This window comes from Propithecus coquereli, unplaced genomic scaffold, assembly GCF_000956105.1.
Source record: "Propithecus coquereli isolate 6110/MARCELLA unplaced genomic scaffold, Pcoq_1.0 Scaffold86, whole genome shotgun sequence".
Taxonomy (NCBI): Eukaryota; Metazoa; Chordata; class Mammalia; order Primates; family Indriidae; genus Propithecus; species Propithecus coquereli.
The window spans coordinates 3,079,512-3,086,335 of NW_012154840.1; the positions used below are offsets into that span (position 1 = coordinate 3,079,512).

The 6,824-nt window shown below is 35.8% G+C and overlaps 1 pseudogene; it reads right to left on the reverse strand.

The window, feature by feature from the left end:
- Positions 1-4,028: 4,028 nt before the first annotated feature.
- LOC105826150 lies at positions 4,029-5,575 on the reverse strand (annotated as a pseudogene).
- Positions 5,576-6,824: the final 1,249 nt, after the last annotated feature.

Below are 6,824 nucleotides of genomic sequence, written 5' to 3' on the forward strand. Positions count from 1 at the left end.
GTCAGCTTTGTCAAAGATTAGATTACCATATGCAGATGGTTTCATCTCTGGATTCTCAGTCCTGTTCCAGAGGTCAATGTCTCTATTCTTGTGCCTGATCTGCTTATTTATATCATTTTTTAAATTTTTCTGTTGGGGTTTTTCTTGATGATTTGTGGACATTCTTGTATATTCTGATATTAATCCCTTGTTAGTTTTAATGTTTTAAATATCTCTTGTCATCTGCCACTTAACATTGTCTATGATGGCCTTTGTTGGCCAGAAAATGTTAACCATAATACCGTAAAAGCCATCTCTCTTTTTGATTTTATGGTTTTGTTTTTGAATTCCTGTCTAAAATATGTTTGCCTCCTTAGATTACATTAGATACTGTATATTTAGCTCTACCTTTTCCACTCATGTCTAATCTATCTAAATTCCATTTTTGTATTTTGTGTAAGATAGGAAACCAGCTATATTTTTCAATTAGTGAACTAGCTCACTACAAACTAAAAAAAAAAAAAAATCTGTCACCTTTTCCAGTGCTTTGAGGGGCATCTTTATCATATATTAAATTACCATGTTATACTTGAATGTATTTCTGAGCTTTCTTTTCTGTTCCTTTATTTACTTATCAGTTCCTAGAAGGGTACCATACAATTTAACATATATCTTAATAGCTAATAGGATAAATTCTTTCTCTTTGCTCTTCTTTCTCAAGTTGATTTTCAAAGTGATTAGCTATTCATGAAAATTTTTTCATTATAAATGTAAGTCTACCAACTTTTCCTCAAAGTCCAGTTGGAATTTGGTTTGGGATTGCACTGAATTTGCAAATTAATATGGGGTATACTGGTACATTTACCACATTAAATCACCCCAAACATGGACATGGTATATCTTCATTTAGTCAAAACCTCCTTTATATTTTCAAAGAGTATTAAAATATTCTCTGTAAAATCCTGTGCTTTCTGTGGTAGGTTGTTTCCTGGAACCTTTTAGATTTTGTTGTTTTTTTGAGGGATATTTTATTTCCTATATTATTTTCCAGTTTGGTATAGTAAAGGTATCAGAATTTTTTAATCATTGTTGTCGATCATAAAAGTAGCAAGCTTTCTGAACTCTCTTTTTTTTTTTCAGTTAAAAGAGTATGTACAAAAACTTTTACTTTTTTATGTAGTTTTTAATACAAGACATCTAAAGTCTTAGATAAACAGAAAGTTGATCCTATTAGGAACAAAATATGGCACAGATTCCAGAAACAAGGAATATATATATTTGCATTTAGGCTTTTCGGTCACTGTGCAATGATTATTCCTTTTCGCATCCTTCGTATTTTTTTATTTCAAAATGTTAAGGGGTGCACTAATTTGCAGTCCCACCAGCAGTGTAAGAGTGTTCCTGTCTCTCCACATCCTCACCAGCATTTGTTGTTTTGGGATTTTTTGATAGAGGCCAGCAAATTAGTGCAACCTCTATGGAAAAGAATTTGGAGATACCTCAAAGAGCTAAAAATAGAAATACCATTCGATCCAGCAATAGCACTATTAGGCATCTACCCCAAAGAGCAAAAATCATTCTGTAATAAAGACATCTGCACCTGAATGTTTTTGGCAGCACAATTCACTATTGCAAGGATGTGGAAACAACCCAAGTGCCCGTCAATTCATGAGTGGATTATTAAAATTTGGTATATGTATACAATGGAATATTACTCAATTATAAGAAATGACAGTGATCTAGCACCTCTTATATTTTCCTGGATTGAACTTGAGCCCATTATCTGAAGTGAGGTATCACAAGATTGGAAGAATGGGCTCCACTTGTACTCGCCATCAAATTGGTACTAACCCATCAACACTATGGTGCTCACATGGCAGTAATATTCTCCAGGGATTAGGGGGATGGGGAGGTTAACTCACAACTAAAGGACACGGTGAGCATTGTAGAGGGGGAGGGCATGCCTCTAACCTTCGCTTGGGTGAGGCAAAGACATAAAATGTAACCAAATTGTTTGTACCCTCATAATACCCTGAAATAAAAAAATTAAAAAATTTAAAAAAATGTTAAGGGGGTATAAATGTTTTTGGTTACGTGGATCACTTTTGTAATGCTTGAGTCATGGCTATAGGTGTGCCTATCACCCAGGTAATGTTCATTGTACCCATTAGGTAGGTTTGTGCCTCTCCCCTCCTCCCCCCTCCCTCCTGTTTGATTTCCACTGAGTTTTACTTCCCTCTGTGCACATGTGTGCTCATCAGTTAGTTCCAATTTAATAATCAGTACATGTGGAGTTTGTTTTTCCATTCTTGAGATACTTCACTTAGGAGAATGGTCTCCAATTCCATTGAAATTGTTGCAAAAGGTATTAATTCATCCTTTTTATGGCTGAGTAGGGCTCCATGGCATACATATACCACATTTTATTAATCCACTCATGAATGGATGGGCACTTGGGTTGATTCCACATCTCTGCAATTGTGAATTGTGCTGCTATAAACATTCAAGTGCAGGTATCTTTTTTATAGAAAGACTTCTTTTCCTTTGCTTAGATACCCAGTAGTGGGATTGCTGGATCGAATGATAGGTCTACTTTTAGTTCTTTGAGGAATCTCCATACTGTTTTCCATAGAGGTTGTACTAATTTGCAGTCCCACCAACAGTGTATAAGCATTCCTTTCTCCCCACACCTGCATCTATTGTTTTTGGATTTTTAAATAAAAGCCATTCTAACAGGAGTAAGGTGATATTTCATTGTGGTTTTAATTTGCATTTCCCTGATGATTAGTGACGTTGAGCATTTTTTCATATGTTTATTGGTCATTTGTCTATCTTCTTTTGAAAAGCTTCTGTTCATGTCTTTTGCCCACTTTTTAATGGGGTTGTTTGGTTTTTTTTTCTTGCTGGTGTGCTTGAGTTCTTTGTAGATTCTGGTTATTAGACTGCAGTGATTATTGATTTTCCAAGGACAGTAAGAGTCAAACACTAGCAATAAGGAGACAAGAGAAACATCTTTTATTTCTTCTAAAGAAGCAAAAATATGTAAAATTTCTTACGTTTCTCATTCATAAGGTTTTTAAACTCTAAAAAATGGAATTTCCTCTTTTCAAAGCACACGCCATCTTTAAAAAGTCTTAGCAATGTACATTTCCACTCAAAGAAAAACATGCAGTGCCATTGTCTTCTGACAAAATTCTGCATAAAAAACACCACACAACTTTCTGCATATATATTCCCTCTTTATTATTTAGGGACTCCAAACCACAAACATTCAGTTCACTGTTTCTTATTTCCGTAGGAAACACAGGACCAATGATGCCTTTTGACTACAACTCTTTCCTAATAGTTGAGCAACAGTTTCCTTCTGCTTTATTTTAAAGTACTCTCTTTACCTTGCTGATTTAAGGTACAACTAGAATTCAGTAAAACTTGAGGATACAAGTGGTGGACAAAGGATGGAAGAGACATACTTAAGGTCTACTTTGTGCCATAAACTTTGGGGAAAAAATTACACATTAAAAAAACCCCTCAGATTTTATCAATGTACCCTTTAAAAAAAGTGGTCTTTAAAAAAATTTCTGAAAACAGCTTAATGTGAATCAAGAGCAGTTCCTGAGTTCCTATTTACTGCAGTAAATAGTCTTTTTAAATATATATGCATATATATACATATACCTCTACATAAACACACACATATATGTGTGTATATATATATGTGAATACATATATATATGCATATACATGTATATATATGCATATACATATATATATATTTGCAACTTAGCTCATTTTGGTTCTGTCTTAATTTATCTCCCAGCATTTAGATGAATCATAGTCCCTTCCTTCCTTTCAGTTTCCAATGTACAAGCACAATAGCATCAGCTTTGGGTGTCAGCATGGTGCAAATGTTTCCTACTACTCTTGTATAGTCATCTGCTTGTCTGTCAGGCTAGGATTCCAGAGGCACTGCAGGTCATAGTTCTCTCAATCTTACAAAATCTGTGAGCACCATCACCACCTCACATTTTTTTCATCAGGCACCATGACTATCACATGTGGAGCTTATTATAGGTGGTCTGGAGCATCCCTTCTATGTGTCTTACCAAATTTGTGCTTAAATGCTGTCTCTGAATTTTTTCTTGGCATGAGCAGAGCTTTGTAACTTGGAATCATTCCAAATTACTTTCATTTTCACTACCTTTTCTTCTAGGAATGGTGTATTAACAGGAAAGCAGGACCAGAAATGATGTAGAAGTTCTCCAACAAGGGTTTCAATTCAGAGTGACTATCATTTGGCCCTGTCTGGTTTATGGCTTGCTGTGCTCCTCTCTGTATAAATTCTCCTCCAGGTGACAGCTCTGTGATGGCACTACTGACAGCGCCACTTGTAAGAACCTGAGTTAATGTGGGTATTTAAGCTTCCATTTCTTGTCTAATACTTTGAAAAGAATTAACAATGTCCTGACTCATTACATACATAGTGACTGGATTGGAGTTGGACCATGGTAATACCTATCTGACTTTTTAAGGTTTAATGCAATATTTTTTATGGAATTATTTTTTTCCCAAGTCTTCATGTTCAATGGACTCTTGAAACTTTGCCCTTTGGCTTCTGGCTAAAAGCAGTCTGCATCTGGAAATCTGGAATTTCCATGCATGCTGTTGGGTTCACCATATTGTTCATTTTGTGCTTCTTGTTTCCTGAGTCCTGCTGCCAGACCATGATGGCACTGTGATGGTTAAGCCTCTTGATGATGGCAGCATTACCATTCTCCTTTATTGATTTAAAATTGGAAGTAGATGGCATAGAGGAAATGCCATAGTCCTCATCTAATGGTTTGTCTTCCAAAGCTGTCAAATCTATTAGTAGTAGGTTTTTCACTCCTAATGAATCCATTGGTTTAACTCTTTTTCATCTATTTTGGCACATTCTGCAAAGAGAACCTTTGACCCTGTATTCAGCTGGTCTCTGTCAAATAACGGGATTGGCAAAAAACATGTCCAGAATTCCTTCTCTATCATGTTGTGGGATCATTTCTGCATATTTCATTTTTATTGCTGGATAGGTCCTAAATATGGACTCAATGATATCAAAGGTTAAATTATATCTCAGACCATTACAAACATTGATTTGGAGCTGGACATCAGTCAGAAATGCTGCAGAAATGCCAACATCCTGCTTACGATTGGGTGTGGAAGAACTATCTGTTGCATTCACATTTAAACGATTGGCCCAGAATACCTCAGCACTGATCACTTGACTAAACAAGGTGTTTGTAAAGCTGAAACAAAACAGAATCTTCTTACAGCATTCTGTTTTTCTCTTTCAGTTCTTTATTTGCTCTACTCTTCAATTTGGGCAGTAGCTGCTGAAGAAGGTACTTTACTGCATCTCACTCTTTCACCACTATGATTTGATTAGAAAAATGGAAGTTAGTTGTGTCTCCTGTATGCAGGACCAAGTGAAGTTGAATTTCAGCTTTCTTTTGGGACTGATTTTCTGGCATTTAATATCTTCATACATATGGCTGATTATAAATCTATCTTTGCCTTCAGGTGCCCAAGCAATTCTTTCTGCCATGAGGTATAAAGCTCCATCGTGCTTCTTTTGATGCACCTTCTTTACAATCAGCAAAACTTCTTCAGATGAAGTTACTATGGTGGCTAGAAGGTACAGGTGGCTAGGAGGTGCATCTCTAGGCAGGGACTAACTAACTGGGTTGGATCTGGTTGAGTTCCACTGCACTTCTCAGAGCTGCTGCTGGGAAGAGGCTGAAACTCAGTGTCCACAGCAGTTGGTACCACCTCTGTTATTCCTGAACTCTCTTATTAGTTTTCAGAATGTGACTGTTTATTCTATTAGATTTTATCTGTTAATGATTATATTGTCTGCAAGTAATGAAAGTTATCTTTCTTTTTCAAATACCTACATTTCCTATGCCTTTCTTTTATATTGGTCTTATAATATTGGCCACAACCTGCCAATACTACATGAAATCACAGTGGTGACAGAGGATGTCTTTTTGTTAATAGGATGGCATCTATAGGTTTTCCATTAATTATGTTCTTTGCTATAGGTTTTGAAATATATCAGGTCAGGAAAATTCCCTCCTACTCCTAATTTTTTAAAGAAGAGTACCATTGAGTTTGACCAGAACAGAAAAGAGGGCTGGGGAGATAGAGCCATCAACCAAGGAAGCATGTACAGAAATAATAAAGTTAAGAGATTAATTTTTTTCACAAATTATAAACTGGCTCTAAGTACAGAACCATGAAAATGTCAAGCACTTACTGAGTGTCATGCACTTTCGTGGGTATTATAATAGCTTATTGACTCACCACAAAATTCAGCAAGATAAATAGCCTTAACCCCATTTTATATATGAGGAATTAGAACCTCACAGAGTGGGACTTGTGCAAATATTGCACAGCTAATCTGTGGCAGATCAGCAATTCAAGGCCAGGTCTATATCAACTGAGAATCTCCTGCTGTTTCTTTTTTTAAAAAAAATCTCCATTCTAACTCATGATGCTCTTTCAACTACACTCTGTTACTTCTCAATTCCAAAAGAGGAGCCTCCAAAACATTTGGAGCAATGATGACATTGTAGAGATACTTGCATTACTCTATCTCAATGATTGTTTTAAAGAATGTTTATTTGGTTTTATGAATTCTAGAATATTTCAGAAAAGGTGGTATCATAAGTTTATACTCACACTTTATATTCATGTTTATGATAGACAAAATCAAAAAAGCAATACCTAATGATGGTTTCAATTTCAATGTTAAGGCCGCCATTGGTACTATGACTGAGATGACCATGCTGATTCAATGCTAGGCGGCC